Raw genomic sequence first — 21780 nt, 5'->3', positions numbered from 1 at the left:
ATCGCACACAATTTTTTTCCAATTTCTTGACACTGCTTAGCATTCTATGAATCAAATTATGCATTTTTCCATTGCTCCAGACATTAGCACGCTTGGATGAGAAAAATCAAACTATGATGAACTGTTTTAGCACCTCAACACTTTCCAGCACCGATGCCATAATTATGGACTTCAATCCATTGTTGAAATATTAAGGTTTTGTTTCAACTATCTATTCTATTTTTTTGTATTCATTTAGTTAAATTAAATTTGATATTGTTAACTTGGTCATGTTTGGTTTGATATGAGTCATTTATATTGATGGGCTGAAAACCAAATATCATTATGTCAAATTAATACAATTTGCATATTTTCAATGTTCTTAACCAATACAAAATGTATGTCCATATTTGCATTGGTTGGTCTCATTAAATCACAATGGGAATATGATCCTCTTGAGAGTCTAATTGTAGTGAGAAAATAAAGAAGAAGTCTAGGGGTTATTTGTAAAATGTTTGTATGGCTCGTAGCCAAAAAAGAATTTTGATGTATCAGAGCCCTAATACTAGCATTCGGTCGTTGCCGTCGTCGGGATCGTCGTGGTGTAGCTTGATCAGTGTAAGTGGCGGCCACTAGGAGCGTACTCTCTGCTTCGTCATCACAAAGCAGCAGTGACAAGGAGCTCACTAGGAAGGCGACGAAGGAATTGTGACTTGTTGGGAAGGCAACCACGGATCACAGCAACTGGGAGCGTACTTTCCGTTTTGTCATCACGAAGCAGCTGCGACAGAGAAGGCAATGACAGGATCGTGGCTTGCTAGGAGGGCAACAACGTGATGGTAGTTCTCCGGGCAGGCAACGACGAGATGGAGGCTCGCTGAGAAGGAAACGAAGGGATCGCGACTTGCTGGGAAAGCAACCATTGGATCTCAGAGTGAACACTTGCCATACGGTCAAGCTTACAGTGAGCTGGGAAGTCAAAAGCGTGCCCTAGAACTGACTGCATCTTTGCTTGCTGGGTTGCCTAATAGTGGTTTGAATGGCTCGGTGTAGGATTGTGCCATGAAATCAAAGTAGTGGAGGAAAGAAATTTGGTTCTACATTCATGAGACATTGATGAAGGCTGAGGAATAGTTAAATTGATTATAAAGGAGGAGAATCGCATGAGGCTACACTCTGAGCCGAGTGGACTTCTAGGTACGTGATAGTTTTGGCTGCATCGAGCTTAGGTATGATTGGTACCCAAAGGGAGACCCACAGGTACTACAACAATGGAGAAGTTGGACGCTTGAGCATGGTATGTCCAAAGCCACCCAAGAAGAGAAACGAGTGGATGTGGATATTCTAGAGGCCATGATTGTAATTGTGGGCGCCCAAGGGGCGAAAGAGGAGGCTACTAGGCAAATCTGATGGTAGCAAAAAACTAGGGAAAGACGACAACAATCTTTACTGATAAGGATCACGAGTTACTAAAGATGTTGAAGAGGAAGCGGAGAGTGGATGTAATTGAGGATGCATTTACCTTATCTTCATCCAAGGGAAACACTGCTATTTATGCTCACTCAGTCAAAGGTACTCATGATGCACATAATCTTATCTCTATATCCACCACAAGATCACAAGAATAGATAGTAGATTTCGGTGTATCTTGACATGTGACAGGTGTCATTAGTGAGTTCTTTTCTTATACTCATCTAACAGTTTCAGAGAGCATCCAGACCGCTGATGGTACAATAAAGCCTTTGGTTGGTAAAGATACAATAAGGTGTATGAATTCTAAGACTTCGTCTAATATTTTGCATGCTCTTTCCTTTATAGTGATCCTTTTATTTATTAGTGTCATTATACTCCAACTAAAACATATTGTTTCATTGGATATTCCAAAGGTGAGCTTTCAAGAGAAGGGGACTGGCCAGAGACTAAGTACTGGCATGTGGCATAGTGGACTCTGGTACTTGGATAGAGAGTGGATGGACTCAACCTTGACATCCATGGTTAAGAATGATTGAGCAGGAGGACTTGAGAGGAGTGTGGAGGATGTTTTTCTGCTACATTGCTAGAAACATGAGACATTCTTAGTTTAGTCTATTAAGTTGTTTGTATCTATCCTTCTATGAAAAGACAAATAAAGAAAAACTTATGTATGATTCTTGTGAGTTTGGTAAGTATACCTAGAGCTCTTATTTTAGTTTAGTAAAAGGAGTTCTTATGTTTTTTATTTGGTGCACTCAAATGTATGGGGATGTTGTTCCACAACTTTTATAAATGGTTAAAGATATTTTGTGACTTTTATTGATTATTTTTTTCTTGTTACTTAGTTGTATCTGATGAGAAATAAAAGTGATGTGCTTGCCTACTTTAAAGACTTTCAAAGGATGATTCAGACTCAATACGGTGCAGTAGTGAAGATATTGATGTATGATAATGCAACTAAGTATACCAACAAGGCGTTCGGAGATTACTTGTTAGCTTAAGATAACTACATGTTCATACACACCAACATTAAATAGAGTAGTAGAGAGAAAGAATAAGCACATTCTCTAGGTAGCTCGAAGCATCATGATCACGATGAATGTCCCAAAGCACTTGTGGGGGTAAGAAGTTTTGATATTGAATCAATCAATCAACAGAATGCACTCGAGAATGTTGGATTTGAAGTCTCCTTATAAGATGTGGAAAGGAGATAATAGTTGGATCCTTCCATTGAAGTTTTTTGGCTGTGTATGTTTTGTGAAGGACAATAAACTATTAGAAGGGAAACTAGATCCTAGAGTTATGAAGTGTGTTTTCATGAATTATTTTGTTACCCCGAAGAGGTATGTTTGTTGGAGTCTGATAGAGAAAAGACTGTATGTGAGCATCGATGTGTTCTTTATAGAATTTTAATCGTATTACACCATGGAGTTGACCTCCTCTTTATAGAATTTTAATCGTATTAATATGACTGACCATGGGTTAATTCTCAGTGAATTCAGCTTAATTTAGGACTAAGATGGTATTCCCCAAGCTAGCCCAAGTTGAGTAGGTTTGGTTGACCCCAATAAAACAAAACCAACCCGGATCAATCATATTAAGTTTTGTCGACCTAAATAAACACGAAGAAAACTGAGGGAAAACTAGCCTATGTAGGCTAACTTGGATTAGTAAGAGACTCATCCTAGGAGGATTCATTCCAAACTTGAAACAATCTAAGATTGGGCCTAGACTTAAGAGACTAGAGCTTATGGAGGGTTTAACTTCTCGCTTAAGAACGAAGCACTCTTAGCCTCAATCAGAGACAATTTGGACTAAATAATCAAACGAACCCAACCAACATAAAATTCATTCTAGAAATCATTAAAATTAAACTTAAACGAAAATATGCAACTGGGTTTTAAGAAGATGGTTTTTAAAGGAGATCCTTAAACTATCTTCAACCTGCAAAACCTACTAAACGATAAAAATAAAAAGAAAAAAAATCAAAGAAGTTTTAATAAACTAATAAGTCATAAGCAACCTAAAATTTTCAACCCTTAAAATTTTAAAAAAAGACATTAAAACTTAAATGAAACCCTAATGAACAAAGATCATCGAACACAACTTTAACCCAGTCGCTCAGGCCTATGAAGATTTCTTGACGACACAATCTGTGGTTGCTGACAAGCATCTTTCGGTAAGAGTAAGTTTAACCACCTCTCAAGCTAATTAGACTTGAGTACCTGACGACCCAGGGAAGATGAAGCCATAGACATCTTGACATGATTATCTATAAGTTTAAAATTAACAAATATATAATTTTTTAATGAATAAAATATTTTTCTTTCTACTAACCTTGCTTTGCAAGGCTTTTGAAGACAAAAGGTGGACGCTAACCTAGATTTACTTTATATATTTTTAGGATGTTCTAACTCTATTTTGCAGGGATAAACAGTCCAAACCTAGAGCAGTGAATTAACAATAACTGAATATAAACCCATAGGATAGTTTTATTCCCTTATAATTTTGCTACCCTTAGGAAAAACATGTTGAAGTTTCTCTCCTATTTCTTGACACTTAATCTCTTTTTAAGAATAGACAATAACCTTAATTGAAAGTTTTTTTAAGTAGTTTGATTACTTTATATGTAATTAACTATGAGGGTTTGCCTTCATAGGAGAATAAGAATCCTAAATCTCTAGTATTTAGTCTTCGTAAGATTCACTCAAAAGCTCATTTTGAAGCACATTGAGTTAACCCCACCTGTAACTCATGCCTTAAAACTCTTACAAAATGCATATTTTTACAAAGACTTCCCACCCTTCTTTTGTTTGCTTCTTATCATTGCCCATCATATATCCTGACTACTTACTTCTTTGTCCACCAACATTAGCTAAGGAAAAGAATCATTCGGAGAAGAGGGCAAAGAGAGAATAAATTGGCTACTCTAATGACAGCAAATGCAGAGCAAATGACATGAACTGGGAGGTAGTGCGGTGATGTCATAATGAACATGACAACCACCATTCCGAACGGCCACATCCCCTGGACAAACTAGGCAAATTTTGGGTCTGGAGGGTAGACGTCGTTCACTCGAGCGCCTAGGCACCACTATATGGAGAAGCAATGCCTTGGTGCTGCTATCATGGCGCCTAAGTGTCGCACCCAATTAGCTCGATTTAGGCCCAAACTGGGCTGCTTCACTTCATTTTTCATGACTTCCTACCCCCAGCTCTTCTTCGGCAATTGAAAGGTGACACCTATGACACCCGATTATCTTCCTTTTTTTCTTAATTCTTTAAGTTTATGTGAGTGAAAATCAATCTAAGAGGTAAATTTCACTCCCTACACTAGTTCCTTGAATTTCATCTAGGAATTTTTGGATATTTCGGTAGAGAAGATGACAATTGAATATTTTTGGGGAAATTCTAATTTATTGTTTAATTTGCATTTTGATTGTATCCACATCTACATATAACCTATTTTCCTTGTGATTTTCACTATTTAATGCATTCTTATGGCGCCTGATCCCCTTTTCTTTCATATACTTCTGCTTCTGACTCCACTGCTAAGAACTAGGTTTAAGTTTCCTGGTAAGAGAAGCCAAAAACTTGATCCCTATCTAGTACGATAGTAATACAATGTATATGTGGTTAGATTCGCAATTCTCTTTATTTATAATTATTTTTTTACAACGGTGCCAAATACTTGACTTCGAGGCATGTAAGAGTGCGACTGTTATATTTAAATATTTGGATACTGTGCAAGTATACGTATCATTATTAATTAATATAAGATATTTTGATTAAGCCCCCGAAATATCGAACTCGCAGGGAGAAATACAAACTCTTAAGAAGAAATTAGATAACAAACTCTACTTTGAAAAAGAGTCTTACTCAAACTATAGATGCTATGGTAGGAATGAAAATTTGATTTCTGTTGGTAATTTTGATAATTGAACATAAAGTAAATAAATAACTAAATTTAACTAGATTTTTGTAAGATGAAGACAATACAAATAAAATATCTTTTTTCCTTATCACGAATCAGTAATATGTATAGAAATTCTATTGTGAAAGTATTTAAATTGTGTTGTGCCAAATAAAAGCAATATTATTCCTTATCCTTACTAGAGATGCTATAAAGAACATTGTCTAATCTAAAGTTTGAATAGTCTTGAAGATGGGTTAGGTAAGAAAGAAACTAGCTCTCACTCTAGAGTTCCCTCTTCTCCCTCCATTTGAAGGCTAACCTCTCGTATCAAGACCTAAAACCATAGACTGAATTAGGGGTTTTAGTTTGTCACTTTAAAGTCATCTAACTCTACTCCCTTCAAAGTTTATTTCCTTATTTATTTGCACTCAACCATATGAATTACATTCTCATTGATACAATCTCATGTGAGTCTACCATTAGTTGATTGAGACAATACCATCACGGATCTTACATGTTCTCACAACAAATATTAATATCTCAATTGGTCAAATCAAGAAGTAAATGAAGTACAATGATTAAAACATCACAACTTATTCCACCATTATAGATCAATACTTCACAAAAATTCCATCACACACTTAATTAATTATCATTAAAAAAAATAATAAAAAAACTACTCATAATTCATGGAGAAATCACAACAACAATTAAGTTTAAAAGTAGAAATCTTGTAAAAACACAAGAAGTCTAAATTAAAAACAAATGTAGTCACAAAGATAAAAACTTCTCTTAAATTCCTCTCCACCAAACTCTTGAAGTTGTTTTGAATCTCTTCCTTTCTCTTACTTTCTCTTACAATCCTCCCTATCCTCCCTAGGACAGGTCAGCCAACCCTAAAGGGTTAAAATCTCTCTATCTCACTAACAAACTACAATGGATTCTTACTTAGAACTATCTAATCACTTCCTCCTTCACTGGGAATGTGAAAAGTGAGAAGAAGCCTAAATAAAATCCTAGAACTCCTTACTACTCTCTAAAATTATATTAAAGCTTCTCTAAACCCATCGCATCCAAGTTCTCATTTTTATAGTTTTCCAAAAGGTGCTTTGGTGTCTCTTCAACATGTGTCCACATTCAATGAATCTTCCAAGAGTTACCTCTTTTCGAGAGTCATTTCAATGTCTTTTTGTGCCCATTAATTGTAATCCACGTTTTCACCAAGAGTTGTTTCAAACACCCCTTCAAAATTTGTCCAAAATTCCTTAAATTTTCATCATAACAACCTGGCATAAAATATATACAGGCAGGAATGAAAACTAAAAATAACATGCTTATAGAAATTTTTATAGCCTAAATATACAATTACAAAATTAAAAAACATGAGTAAAAATAAATTAATCAATTTTAACTTAATTTTAACATATATGAGATTCAATAGACTTCTAGGCAATGGAGGATAACATAAAAGCAAATAAACACACACTAACATAAATTTATAACTACAACATAAATAAAATACATGGTAGTAAATTGAAAATTTAAACATGAAATTCTTAAGTGAAAATTAACAATATTATAAACTTTCCTAATATCTCTGGAATAAGTTATTCACAAACCAACAAAATACAACTAAACAATAATGTTCAAACAATCACTACCACAAAAATAAAACATAACTACTCACAACAACACAAATATATTTTTAAACATCATAATAGTATCTAACACAACAATTAACAACACATATAACAGTAGCATGCCAAACAACTACAACAAACAATAACATATAAAAGAGTAGCAGTCCAAAAAACTACAACATATAAAAGTTCATACAATTTAAAGATAAAATATTCAAATCAATCCTCTTCCTCCTAATCATCATCATCTTCCCAAAAAAATCATAGGCTCATAGCGAGGGTAATGTGGATATGAAGGAAAATACCACTCTTTGGTCACCCCTGATAAGGCTTTCCAAAGATGTGTGATATTTTTCTTCATAATCACTATGTCGCTTAATATAAGTATCAATATTTCCTACATAGTTCTCTAAACTCAGTACCATACCTGCAATGTAGTTGATGTCATCTAACATCCTCTGCATTAATTATGACTACGAATTAGGACTAGTCGACTGACCTTGTGATGTCGATGCTCGTGAAGTAGAAGCACGAGACGTAGAAGCACCAGAAACTCTTGAAAATCCTCCTCTCCAACCAAATATAGATTGCTTTGAATAATATTTCACATTGACACTCATAATAGGCTTTAGTGGCTGCAAAATCTTCTCTCAACTATCATATCTCACACCAGCCTGCTCACATAAAGAAAAGATTAAGAGTGTGAACCCAAACCTACTGTAGTGCCAGCTCCAGCATAACTAGTGATCGCCTAATAGATTAAGGATCCAATATCAATAAGCTTTGACTGCTGAATATAGAAGTTCAGAATAACTCTTTCTCTCTTTTAACTTCACTCAGATGATTTGTAGGGAGTAGACGAGCTGAAATAAAATGGTGTGAAGCTTTTGTCGTGGCATCAAGCTTTTATGCAAGAAAATTCACTCTCTTTTCATTTGTTATTTTCCACAATCCTCTTCCCGCAGTCAATGAAAAAATAATCTCATCTAACTCTCCCTCAATAGGATTATAATTTGAATAAAAACATAACAAACTCATGGGCATCTAGTAAAACAAATTGATTACCTCCGAGGAAAAAGCTATTAATTCCCTCTCACCACAACCTGATATTCCTCTACCTCATAGAGATTAGCGTAAAACTCCCGAACTAAAGAAATGTCTGCTACAGCAGAAAAATAATAGAAACGTTCCCACTATCATCGAACTATCAAATCTTCCATAGCTCTGCCCGGATTTTTAAAACACCGCTCAGGAATCAATTTTCTCGACTGCATTGCTTCAACATATTGATCCCGAGCTTTTGAACTGACAAGATTGCTTGAATCGAAAGTGGACTTCTTCTTGCTCCTCTTCATTTTTGGTGTCATTTTCTAAAAATCACATAAAATTTTGAACTCAAGTCTAAATCACTAAACTTAACTTTTGAAAGCTTAAATTATCATTTCCATGTGTTTTCCATAGATTTTTCTTAATTTTTTACCATAAATAGTGATTTTAGAATAGTTCCACAATGTACTCCAAATATATGGTGAAAATAAAAAATTTCTACATAGAAGTGAAGCTCTCACCTTGAGAAGATATAGAAGTGAAAAAATAAAAAATTTCTACATAGAAGTGAAGCTCTCACCTTGAGAAGATAAAATCTAACAAATTTGGCTCAATTTCACCAAGAAATCTTCAACTTTAGAGGTGCTCTAAGTCTAAAATCGAGAATGCCATAGGAAAATGATGACGGTCGGGGGTAAAAATGATGATTTTTTGTTTGAATTTTCACTTTTAACTGTTCACGAACCGGCTTAAGTGAACCAGCACTTAAGCACGACTCGTTTGGTGCTTAGTTTCCTACCTCTTGGGTAACCTGCGCTTAAGCGCAGGGTTTTTGGCGCTTAGGCGCCAGTGCACATGTTTTGATATTTTTGACTTTTGAGTTAAATGCACATATTTCCTAAGTCATCCACCCCTAAATGGTTTTATAAATCTTAATAAATATTTTCTTCCCCTTCTATTCTCCTCACAAATTTTCATAATTTCGATTCAACATTAAATAACACAAAATTTTCACACAGACAAACACTTTCATTAATTTTTCAAAACACATACAAAAACAATCTACACATATTTTCTTCAATCCAAAAATTCTTGGATGAGATATCTCTTAAACACATCAATTCAAATACACAAATACAAAACAAACTAAATACAAAACAAACTTAACACCAAAACAAATAAAACAAACAAACACTAACTACGAACAAACAAAGTAGACTCTTGAACTTAATTCCATTCTCCTTTTGGTGGAACATATCTCGTCCTTTCACTTGTTTCTCCCAGGGCATTCAAAATATTGATTTGATGGAACAAACGGCGGTGAAGAACTTTTGTTGAGTCTTCTTCAATCTACTTGTTTCTCAAATACATCGCCTTGTCCGCTTCTTCTATATTACTTGTATGGTTGAATTGCATTTTGAGTTGTCATCTGATATGCTCTAAGTGTGTGTTAGTCTCATTCACATTTGCTTCGATTGAAGTCACATCAGCCTCAATCTTTGAGATCTTCTTCGCTATTCTTCTATACTAACAGCTAGGAGTCTGTTGTATAACGCTTACGCACTTTGACTTACGAACCTCTTCTTAATGGCTTCTTCTTTCTTCTTCATTTAAATCCCCTAAGAAGGCATTTTTGCAAGTTCTCTCACTCTTTTTATCCTCACTTAGACTTTAGGATGAAAATTTGAAGTGGGGTAAAAATTCTTTTCATTCTCATGCTATTTATAGGCCTTGGATGAAGCCTAGACCCACTACTCACGTTTACAAACCACTAAATCATGTTTGATTCATATAGAATATTAATTATGCACATTTTTTTTTCTTTTTAACTACTGCGCTTAAGCACCGCATGTTGGCGCTTAAGTGTCGGTGCTTATTTTAGCACAGGTCTGCTTAATGTCCAAATATGCACTCTAACTTGTCTAAGTCATCAATTACGGTCTTAGAATCCTCTCTATATCATTATAAATTCAAAAATAATACCACATTTTTTTAATCAAGCACAACAACATATCATTTAAAACAAATACACAATGATAACTATGGGCTGCCTCTCACAAAGCGTTTCATTTTACATCGTCAGCCCAACATAATCAGTGCTTATTTTGGTTGACCCAACAACTGGTGACCTCATTTTGAGATCTTCCTTACTCTTTATTCTAGAGCCAAGGATATAGCTATAGAACTTTCCTATCGATTATCTTAAAGGACTAGTGACGGGACCCACACCATTTAGAAACTCGAACCATCTCTTCTTAACTTTTTGTGAAGCCTCATAATTGTGATCCCAAGTCATCCCCATTTGGTCGAGTGGCTATGATTTCGAGTTGTCGCCACCTGGTTGAGTGGCTAAGATCATGTACCATGACCACTGGGTTGAGTGGCTAGGACCAACACATTGGGGCTCGAGTAGAGTTCATATAGGATTTAAAGGCCTTAGGACACTCATAATGACTTTAGTACATTTACGCACACAAACGTCATAATTCGAACAACCAACACACACAAATATCATATTTCACATCACCTACACCTGTAAAGGCTTCACAATTAATCGAAACATAAATCAATGTTTGAAACAATAGATCACAGACCCAAAATTTGAAAATAAATCAATTTTGACGTATTTTTACATGAAAGTCAATGAACTTGTCCAAACAATCTTGGATGACAAAACAGACTGCACCAACGCATCCGGAGCATCGATTTTACCTAGAAAAGACATCCATTTTGCTATGATTTCATGCACGAGCGGAAAGTGCACGAATCAAAAAATTTTAGATTTAATTATTATAAAATGAATATAAAAAAAAGGAAAAGCATTTTTTATTTTTTTCCTAAATACCTAACCTAACTCACGTGCACGACATTTCCAGCTTCCTCCTTCTTAGCGAGCCATCTCGTTCGAGAGAAGACCCTCTGCTCCCCCACTCTCTCGTGAGCCAACCCAGCCCAATCCTCTTCCTTTCCCGCGATTGACCGCACCTGGGCTGGCCTAGCTCGCATGCTCCTTGGCTCGCGCGTCTCTTGGTTCGATCACGAGCCCCCAGGGCCCGATTCTTCCTCTTCTTAGCAAGCCACTCAACCAAATAGCTTTGCAATTGTGAAGCTTCACCTGGTCGTCCCTTCGTCTCCCCTAGGTCACATTCTCTCTTTCTATCTAAATGCTCATCCTCCTCTCCCATCATCCCATTCGACCACCATAGGGCTGGTAGGTGGTGGTATCTTCCTTCATTGCCTATAAAATCCCTACCTAGGGTAAGTTCTTTGGTGGGTTGAAATTTTGAAAAAGAGGGAAGGTGTTGCCGGATTTTTTTTAAGTTTGTTTTGAAGCTGCTCTAGGTTTGCATAAAGAGTTCTTAGTCTAGTGAGCATTTAGAGGAGTAAATTGAGGTACGATCATTACATAATCTGCTATTTGGGGCTATCACTATTCATACTTGTGTGCATGAGATGAATATCTTAGGCTTATTGAATGGTGTCTCTGTTAAGAGTGTTTAGATGGACACTTGCATTTCACATGACTAAGTCAAAGGAATGGTCAATCAGATAACTGCTTTCAATGTTTCAATGATTCTAATGGAAGATTTACATACATACCACTTAAATCTTTTGTATTTACTATTTAACTTCTAAACTTCAATTTCTATATATTCATCACTTAACCCTTAGAATTAAGTGGTATGTATGTAAATCATCCATTAGAATCATTGAAACATTGAAAGCAGTTATCTGATAAACTATTCCTTTTGCTTAATCATGTATTTTTGGAAAACTCATGGGTCTAGTCTTATGAATCAAGTTTGGAATTACCTCTTTATGTGATTTTTAAGTCGGAGACGTTTTACTTCGTGTTGGATCACACATACATGGTGTTCCATGAGGGCCCCAGGGTCCTGATTTTGATCTAGGGTCCTGATTCTGAGTCCTCCTCGACTAGAATGCTTATGATTTTTCTTTGGGTTTTTTCATGTGTTTCCTACTGTTTTTATTGAGTTTCTGTGGGCCAGTTGCGATTTCTCTTTATTTTTCTCTATCATGTGATACTTTGTTGTTTATTCTTTTGTATATAATACATATTCGTCCCCAACTGCTAAACTATTCACCATACTTATTCACTTGTACTTGTGACACATCCCATTTGTGCATGCTTTAAGTTACTTCCTTATAGCGTTGTTTGTTTTTGCATGCTTTAAGTTAACTGCAAAACCTTTAGGATATAGCCTGGTTTAGGAGATATGCAGCAGCAAGTCACCAAATAACAATATTGCACGCTCACATTCAAGGCACTAAATCTAAAATATTCTACTACATGGGGCATGGAGCAAGTCTTCGTGGGTAGCAACCAGGATGTAGCGGGATGACGATCTGCAATAACAAAATAAGTTTACATCAACTAAACCTTTCTATATAATAAATAACATAACCCACAAGACTTCGAGATAGTTTGTTTGGTGCAACGTAAATCCTCACATTATCTTTTAAGCTTTTGCACAACCTTGTTATGCAATATAAGTCCTAACACTTTTAGGATTCTGAGGTTACCGTACGATACAACGTAAATTCTCATATCTTCTTAGGTATTTGTACGATCGGGCATCGTGCTAGTGTATGTCATGAATAATAAAATCGACAAGATTAAAAATTAAATAATATCATTTCAAAGACACAAAGCCAAACAATATGATAGTTTGGGAGACCACCAAGATTCTACTCAGATTCGTGATATCCCTTAATCTTCATTCCTTTGGACTCAAAATGATTGTTCCTATTTTAAGCCACTCTCATTTGACTTTCCCGTATTCAATCTTGGAAATCTAAATTCTGAAATCTTGAAGGCAGAACAACTGATCTTAAATGAGAGTTTTCTTAAGTGACCTCAGTCATTTAAGATGTAATTAACTATAGAGGCTTGCCTCTATAGTAAACTTGTAACCCGAGTAAAATAAACCCTATCTAATCCTTATAAGGTAGGGGAACTTGTCAGCCCCACATAAAAGGTTTCGTAGACCAAACAGTAGTCACAAAGTTCTTGGAGCTTGTTTTATTGGGGTCATATCTTTATTCACCTCAAGCTTGTGCACTGTGACTTCTTCAGATAATCCTGGCATTTCGTCGTAGCTACATGCAAAACAACATTTGAATTATGAAAATAACTTGATTAAGTTTGTAGATTCTTCCTTGTTGAGTAGCAAACTTATGAAGGTAAGTCGGGGTTGCTCCTCAGTTCTGAGATTGACTTCCTTTAATTCATCGATGGTTGACTTAATCTCTTCTTCAAGTTCTAGCGAAGCGTCGTTTATCAGCTTATCTTCAGCGTCATCCTCTACATCAAGGAAATCCTCTTTTGACTGGCTAGTAACAACCATACAAAATTCTGAGTCATCGACTAGTCCTACATTACCAAATCCAAGACCCTCTTTCGAATTGAGAGTTTGATTTTCGCACATGTCCCTGCTGAATTAGCTTTTGAACACAATGAGAAAAATAATAAAATGGTAATTCCATTAATTCATTAGAATCTTCTTCCAAATTTACATTATTTTCAGAACTCGTAGTATGAGAAGAACGGTAGAACTTAATTGGCTTAAAACTAACACTATGGACTTCTTTAACCTCTAGACTCTCGATCTTTTGAGGGAGGATCAGAGTAAAGGTCATGGTATGCACGTAGTGGTTGATACAATCATACATTGACTCATATTCACTTTTCTCCACATCTTCCAAGGGTATCTCGAACTGTGGTTTTTTCTATTTTATCATCATCATTTCTTCATCAGAAATTTCTTCCACATCAAGGCTGCTGGTTGGTCTCGTCCGTTCAACAATCGTGTTAGTTCTTCCTCATCCACATCCCAAACCTCAATGTCGGGTACATGGGCTAAAAGAACCTCTACCAGCTTGTTGTGAGGAAATGGTAGTAGATTGTTGAAGTGAAGTTGAGTGAACTTTCTCTTGTGATCTTTCTGAATCTTCCATCTAACTTAACATAACTCACGAGAAAAGACAACCTTCTTTGGATGGACATAGTGGGCGGCATCTTCATGGATGCCTACCTCATAAACTGAGAACAGTTGTAAATCCCATTTAATGCAATGTTATTGTCCTTCCTTGAAATACTTAATACACTGGTGTAGTGACGATGAAACCATGTTATGCTTGTGCAGCCACGATCGACCTAGCAAGGCATTGAAAGAGGTATTTGCATTGATGATATGGAACTTGGCGGTAGTTACTAGCTCTCCAACCTTCTTTAGCAGTGTAATCGATCTAAGAGCTCTTTCTCCTTTTTAGTTAAATCCACTTAGCATCATCCTATCGGTAGTGAGCTCCTGAGCGTAAATGTCCAAGTAAGATAACACTCGTAGACTCATTAAGTAAAGTGATGCTCCTAGATCTACCAAAACTTTGAAAAGCACAAATATGTTGATGTTGACTGAAATGTAGAGTGGTTCATTATGATTGGTAGTACCAAGCAGTAAGTTCTCATCTGTGAAGCTTACCCCAGGTTGTTCCCTTAATGAACAAACTTCATATGAGGATGTGCTGGCCAACTGAGCAAAGCAAATTCTTGGGTTGAGCACGGCTATAACCAGAGCTTCCCTCATCTCGTTTGACAGGATCAAAGCATCGTAGATACTTAGCTTTTCCAGCAACCTCCTAAGATGAGCTAGTATGTTATAATCTACTTTATATGTTCCTCCAATTTTACTAGGAATAGGTATTTCTTCTATCGATGGAGGTGACTCTTTGTGAGTAACTAATTGCTTTCCTTTATCTATTAGAGTCATTCTCGGGGGTAAGACATTTCCACTCCTCAGATTTACTTCTGTAATCTCTTCTTCTTTTTCTTCTTCTTGTGATGTCATAGGCAAAGCTTCTGGTGCTTCTTCTGTATCAGAGAAATCCAAGTTGATGGTGAGTGGTGCACCTTGGCACTCGAGGACTGGTTCCTCGCTCTTAGAACTTTCGTAACCGGTGTCATCGATATCTTCTTCGTTCTTGTTGAAGGGTTCATCAGACTTAAGTACAATTTGAGGATCAGTTTGGGAATTGTGATTAGGGTTAGACTGATCACATTCAGTTACGTCATCACTGAAGACAGTTTAAACATAGCCAAAATCATAATCATTATATTTAACAGACCCCGGAGGGACAAAAAGATAATCATACATGGTCAGATGTTCGAGGATATTCTCCCTCGAATCAAAGACAAACAATCTAATAGAGGCAACCCCTATCCTACCTCTCGCGCTATCAGTCTTCACGATAGTGTCCTTCTTCTTTTCCATCTACGGCAACTTTTCCGGTGAAATCTCCAACTTGGGCTTGACAGGATGTAGACTCTGGGCGACGACTCATGCTGAAGTGGTCTGAATCTGATCAGATATCTTCTTTGACAATTTGCTCCAAACTGTGCTACAACCATCTTCCTTTAAATATAGCTCTATTAGGGTGATTGGCTCAACTGAAATCATATTTATAGAACCTCTTTCAAGTTCTTTTAAATATTTTTGAATTTGTTATATTCCATTTTTTAAGATTCTTCTCGAGTCAATCCTTGAAACTGAAACAGTTCTCTTTGGTATAACCAAGTAGCCTGTGGTATGGACAGTAGTTGGGCTGGTCTTTCTTATCAACCTCTTCTGGTTTATTTGGTTTGGGCAGTCAAAACTCGGACCTCTTCATCATACTCCTGAACATCTTTGGCACAACTTCATCTTTGAAGGAGTATGCTCTCTTTATCCGTTGTGTGATTGTCAAACCCTATCTGTTATCTATCATGTATGACCTCTGTTGTTGCTGGCTGGACTGACCATACTGTGGAGCGGACTGATGTTGAGGATGGCTATGCTACGACTTTTGATGGCCCTAATGGGACTACTCAACTAGAATCTTTATGGGTTCTTTTCCTTTGTCCACTATTGCTACTATCTTGGACTTCTTCTCGAATATTCAAGCTGATCTGGACATCTCTGACTTTTCTTGAGAATCCACATGCTTGATTTTCTCCTGCAAGCAGTTAACCTTGCTAAGTAACTTCTTAAATGACTCGATGGTGAGCCCCTTAAGCATGAAAGCTACTGGCCTAACTATGCTCTTGAGCAGAATCTCAATCGCATGTTGTTCCTGCAGCTAAGGTTTGCACTTCATGCTTAAGTTTCTCCACCTCAAGATGTAATCCACCAGGGTCTCGTTGGGCTTTTTCTGCTCAGCCATGAGATTTCCTATCATAATGTGGTGTTGCGCTCTAGCAAATCTCTTCACGAACAACTGCTTCAATTAGGCAAACATCTTTACTGATTTGTTGGGTAGCTTGACCTACCAATCAAATGCGATCCCTGACAAGCTACTGACAAACTGAAGGAAAAACAAGGCTTCATTACCTCGAATATTGCCACAACTAGCTCGAAAATGTGCTACATGTTGTCTGGGATTTCTGATCTCGTCAAACGTCTTGAAGTTCGGTGACACAAAACCCTTGGGGTAGGGTATGACATCAAACCCTTGGGGTAGACCCTTGGGGTAGGGTATGACATCAAACTCCTCCAGATAAGGTCTAATTTTTGAACTGATGAACCACCCTTAGACTGGGCTAAGGTCTCCCGAACTTCTTTTTCGACCAACTGTTTGATATCCTTTTCTGATAGTATACTTTATGGAGAATCCTTCTTCTGTTGATTGTCTCTGTTGGCGAAGGCAACGTCTCTCCTTTCGTCTGTAATGTGAACAGTCTCTAGTTGGTTGACCTCCAGAGAAGCTAACTGTTGTGATTGGATTTGTCCATGAACTGTAGCCATAACGGCCATGACGGTGGCCATCTCTTCCATTCTTTTCTCCATTTGGCTAATCTGCTTGTTTCTTAACAAAATAGTCCTATGCTAGTCATCTACGACTTTCCCTTCAACAAGTGGTTGGGCCTCGTGCATAGATGAAGCGGCTCTAGTTTTGATGGCATTAATATCCATAAATGCCTCATCGAGATAATAATTAAAATCAAAATCTTCATCATCATTGACGACCACCCCATGCTCTCTGACCAATTTGGAAATCTCGGTTTTGATCTTTTAAACTTTTTTATTAATGACCTTTTCCTGAATCTTCTTAAGATCCGGAGGACTCTCCTGATCGTCCTCCCTCTGTACATCGGGCTTGGTAGTAGTAGCGAAAACAACATTTATTACTTTGAACCTTTGCTTCATTCCATAGACTCGCTCTAAGGGCTTGTTGAATGGTGCTGGTGTGGCAACTTTAGGTACCCATACCTTCTTTGTTGATGATGCCTTGAGACAGAGTGTCTCAGTGGAGGCATCGATGCGTCAAAGAGAGGCATGCTCCCCGTGGTGTGAACCAAATACATATTCAGGTAACCTCTTCCCCTTATTCTTCTTCTTAACATCCTTATGAACAACAAAAGGCAACACTCTCAGACCCAGTTGTGACTTGACCGGTCGACGTCCTACATGCCCTGGAGCAAAAGTGGTGGTATTTGTAATGGTACTGACTCGACTTCCCAGGCGAAATCTGACAAGAATACGAGCTGACAAAACTTAAACTGATCTATTGGACTAACGGGCATATCTGACATTTAATTTCTTTTCATTTGGGGTGATACTGCACATTCTACCCATTTAAGTAACTCAGCAACAGAGCAACCTTCCTTTGCAGCCAATTTCTCGAATACTTTATGGACTCTGGTGATAGGAGTGGGCCTCTCTCTCTCCTCACAATGACCATGGAGTATCGACAGAGCAGTGATAATCCTGTGAACGCTCTCATATCTAGTGGTATCCATCAGTAGATGAAACCTTCTCCCTCAAAAGAGAGGAGAGGTCTCAGACAATATGAGTTCCTCCTACTGAGGAATCTCATTAATAGTTATCATCTTTATAATCTGGACCTCAGCAACCTTCCAAATCCTCTGACGAAAGTTTCTTCATTGTGGCCTGGTCAACGATGCAGCCCTTGAACTGGAACCAATATCAAATACCGAAGATGGGGCAACAAATCAACCAGTTGAATCTTCTATGATCATAACTTCTTTTCTCTTAGCAGACAGGATGACAGGCACGGTAACCGTAAATCTAGTGGCAGCCAGTGTAACTACTCTCACAGGAACGACTGACTTAATGAACGTCGGGGCAACGGTGATCCTTGCCTTCTTGTAAGAAGGGAAGTCTTGAGGTAAGTTTAGGTTGAACTCCACAGACGACCCTTACACTTCTCGAGCAGCAACCTTCATGATGACAAATTGGGCTTTTCCGAACATGACTTTGAGGACATCAAATCTGGCACCAAATTTGATCGTGCGAGTGACGTTATGAGCTTTACGATCGGTTGGCAAGTTGCAGGAGAGGTGAGAGATGGGAATGCTATTCTAGCAGCTTCAAAAAAAATTTTTTGAGGTTTAGCATCAGGCATCACTTTTTAATTCTAGTGCAAACACTAAAAATTAACAAATGTCATTCTGTGGACTGGGCACATCCTTTTGTATTTTATTTTTCAAATTTAGTGTTTATTTGTGATTAAATAATTACAATTAACAAATTAAACAAGCTAAAAAAGACGCAAAAACTTGGCTTGATTCGCAGAAAACTAAACCAAACCCACAGAAGATGAAGATAATGCAAAGTTTAGGACCCAGTGCAGGACCGACTTCACAATGCAAAACACCCAAGAAGAATTAGTCCACCAACACATCTATTGGGGGTCCAACCCCACACAAAAGATAAAGTCCTAAAGGTCTCCTGCACCTCTCTATTTAAAGATGATTAAACAGATGGTACTGAAATCCAAAAGAGTTGATCGTACTTGCCCAAGAAAAAAATGAGCCAAGTACATTAGCGGAAGAAGGGTAATCTGATCCATGAGGGACATGGACACATAAATGGACACATTAATGTTGTATGAAGACAAAATTCTCTAATTATAATGGAGAGTAAGGTTATTCCCCAGCAGAGTCACCATAAATTGTCGACTGTCAAATTGTGTAAAAGATATTTGATTTAATATAATATATTTTTGAAAAGTAATTGTTTAATTTTAAAAAATACGAGATTGAACCGATCCCACATAGACGATAGTTTAAATAAACAAGCACGACATCACAAGTAATGCACCTATCCCGAGGAATAGACACACAACTTGTTAGTGAGGCTTGGTTAAATAAACTACAGAATTTATGACATCTGTTTGGTATACGAACATTGATGTGCCCCTAGTGTGTGTTGTTTTTCTGCATATTTTATGTTAATTTAAATCCCTAGTAATAGTGTCAAAAACTTAACCTGTCCCAAAATTACGCAATAATTTAGATTTCAAAAATATGGCCAAAATCTTGACCCAATTTATATTAAGTATTTAATGTGAAAAATAGAAATGTTATATAAAATATATAAAATACTTCAAACACTAGGAATTCTATGCAAGTGCATGTATCACTTTAAGTAATATAAGGGCTTTCTTTAGAAACCCAGTATCGATTCATAGAGAATCGTAGTAAGAAATTTCTTAGGCTAATTCTAGTCTATTACTATCAAGTCTTAGCTTGGAAGATGAAAATTCTTATGATAATAACATAAATCACAATATTCAAAATATAAAAATTAAATTAATAAAGATAAGTTAAAATGAGTTCAATGAATGCTAATAAAAATGTAACTAAAAGAACTAAGTTTACTAAATTAAATTCTAAACTTCAAATTCTAAACTTCAAAGTTAAAATAAGTTAAATTTATTAAGACTAAATAAAGTTTTGTGATGAAGAGTTCAAATTTAAGAAAACTTCCTTCCCCTTTACAATCAGCACATGGCCAGTGAATTAATTAAAATCATTTAAAAATATATAAAAATTGCTTTATGCCCAATAGGAGCAATCATATTCTTTACCCTATTCCAAGTTCATAAAGAACATTGACTAATCTAGAGTTTGGTCCCTAATTCTGTGGTTGGGTTGGGAGGATACCAGATGCCACTCCAGAGCTCCCACTACTCCCTCCTGAAGGCTAACAATCTTGCATCAGTTTCCAATCAACTGGACCAAATTGAAGATTTTAATCTCACCTTAAAACCTCCAATTTGGCATAAAAAAGTATATTTCTCTATTTATTTGCACTCAATTCCATAGATGACATACTCTCCCATGAAATCAAATGTGACCATGAGACATACTCTCCCATGAAATCAAATGTGATTCTCCCCATGTAGTAGAAATCATAGCTCTTTCGGAACATAAGCTTCTGAACACATTTTAACATTTCAATTGGTCAGATCGAAAAGTAAATGAAAAACGAAGTTCAAATCATCACAAATTATTAACATTTAAAACTATAGTAAACAAAATTACTTCCTCACAAAATCATATTTCAAAGTAGAGAGAATGATAAACAAGACTACTCATAATTTATGAGAAGGATACGATAAAACACAAATTTCATATAAAAAAACAAGTTTACAAAATAAAAAAAATATAAGAACACAACTTATCTCACAATCCTTCAAGCAAGTCCCTAGAAATTCTCTTCAAAACTTTCTCTCCTTACAAACACTCTAAATTCTCTCCTAGAAATGTAATGAAGAAGAAATATGTCACCTTCCCTCACTTCTTACAATACTTGAAGAAAATCTCTAAGCCCTTAACTTTCTCTCTTTCTCCCTTGCATTCTTCTTCTCCACGGCACACACACACACACACACACATACACCCATAATTCACACCCAAAACTCCTCTTCAAAAAACTCCTCCTTCAAGCTCTAGACTTCCCTCTCTATAAAAGGTTGTCTCCCTCCAAAAAGAATTAAAAATTCCCTCTAAAATTCTATCCAAAAGTCAACTCTTTTGAATTTAAAAGACATATCTATTGATCCAAGAGACATATTCCTTGATAAAAGAACCTTCTAAAGTGTCTAGATACATTGAATCACTCTAAAGGGTATTTAGAACAAGTTTCCCTTTGAAAATTAGCCCAAAATTCGCCCTAAACGCCTTAATCTGCAAAAAGTCATCTCTAGCGCATCATGCGCTAGTTCTCTGGATTTTTATGCATCATGCGCCGGTTTGGCGCATCATGTGCCACTCTACAGCAGCTCCAATGTTTTGCTTCATTTAGCCCTGTTTCAACTTTGTTTTACCGCATTTTAGTTGCAATTTTCTCCTAACAGATATACCTAAAAAATAAGCATAAAAACAATCTTTCTTTAAAGTGTAATTTCATTCAAAAACATGTAAGAAGTGTAAAGAAGATTAAGTAAAGAAAACATGTAAGAAGTGTAAAGAAGATTAAGTATAGAAAAACATATCGAAATGTGTCAAGTCAGAATTTTCTTTATTGCTTGTTTTTACTCTAAATTGCACCATTTTTTATTCATTTTTTTTAAAAGTTCATTTCTTGTACCTAAAACCAAAAATATGCAAAATACTTTCCTTTAAAGTGTAATATCATTAAAATTGAGCCTAAAATATAGATGAAAAAGTATGTAATTTTTAGGCGTGTCAAATCTTTATATTGACCGATATGTTCCCCTATCTAATATGAAAGATTAGGTAGGATTTATATTACTTGTGTTCTTAAAGCTCTCTATAGAGGTAAACCCCTATAGTCAATTTCATCTTAAATGACTGAAGTCACTTAAGAAAATTCTTAATTTTTATCAAAAAACATTGTTTCTAAGAATTTCAAAGGATAGGACTTTTCAAAAGTCGAACAAAGAGATGTGAATGGGAAAG

The 21780-nt window shown here is 36.4% G+C and overlaps 1 protein-coding gene across 2 annotated transcripts in view; it reads right to left on the bottom strand.

The window, feature by feature from the left end:
- The window catches only part of LOC110019597 (2-oxoglutarate-dependent dioxygenase DAO-like), a 99085-nt gene that overhangs the window by 7821 nt on the left and 69484 nt on the right, over window positions 1-21780 (bottom strand). The gene's annotated exons all lie outside the window — the stretch shown is intronic.

Source organism: Phalaenopsis equestris, unplaced genomic scaffold (assembly GCF_001263595.1).
Source record: "Phalaenopsis equestris unplaced genomic scaffold, ASM126359v1 Scaffold000062, whole genome shotgun sequence".
Taxonomy (NCBI): Eukaryota; Viridiplantae; Streptophyta; class Magnoliopsida; order Asparagales; family Orchidaceae; genus Phalaenopsis; species Phalaenopsis equestris.
Note: the sequence above shows the minus strand (reverse complement) of the source record. Positions and strands in the feature narration are given on the sequence as shown.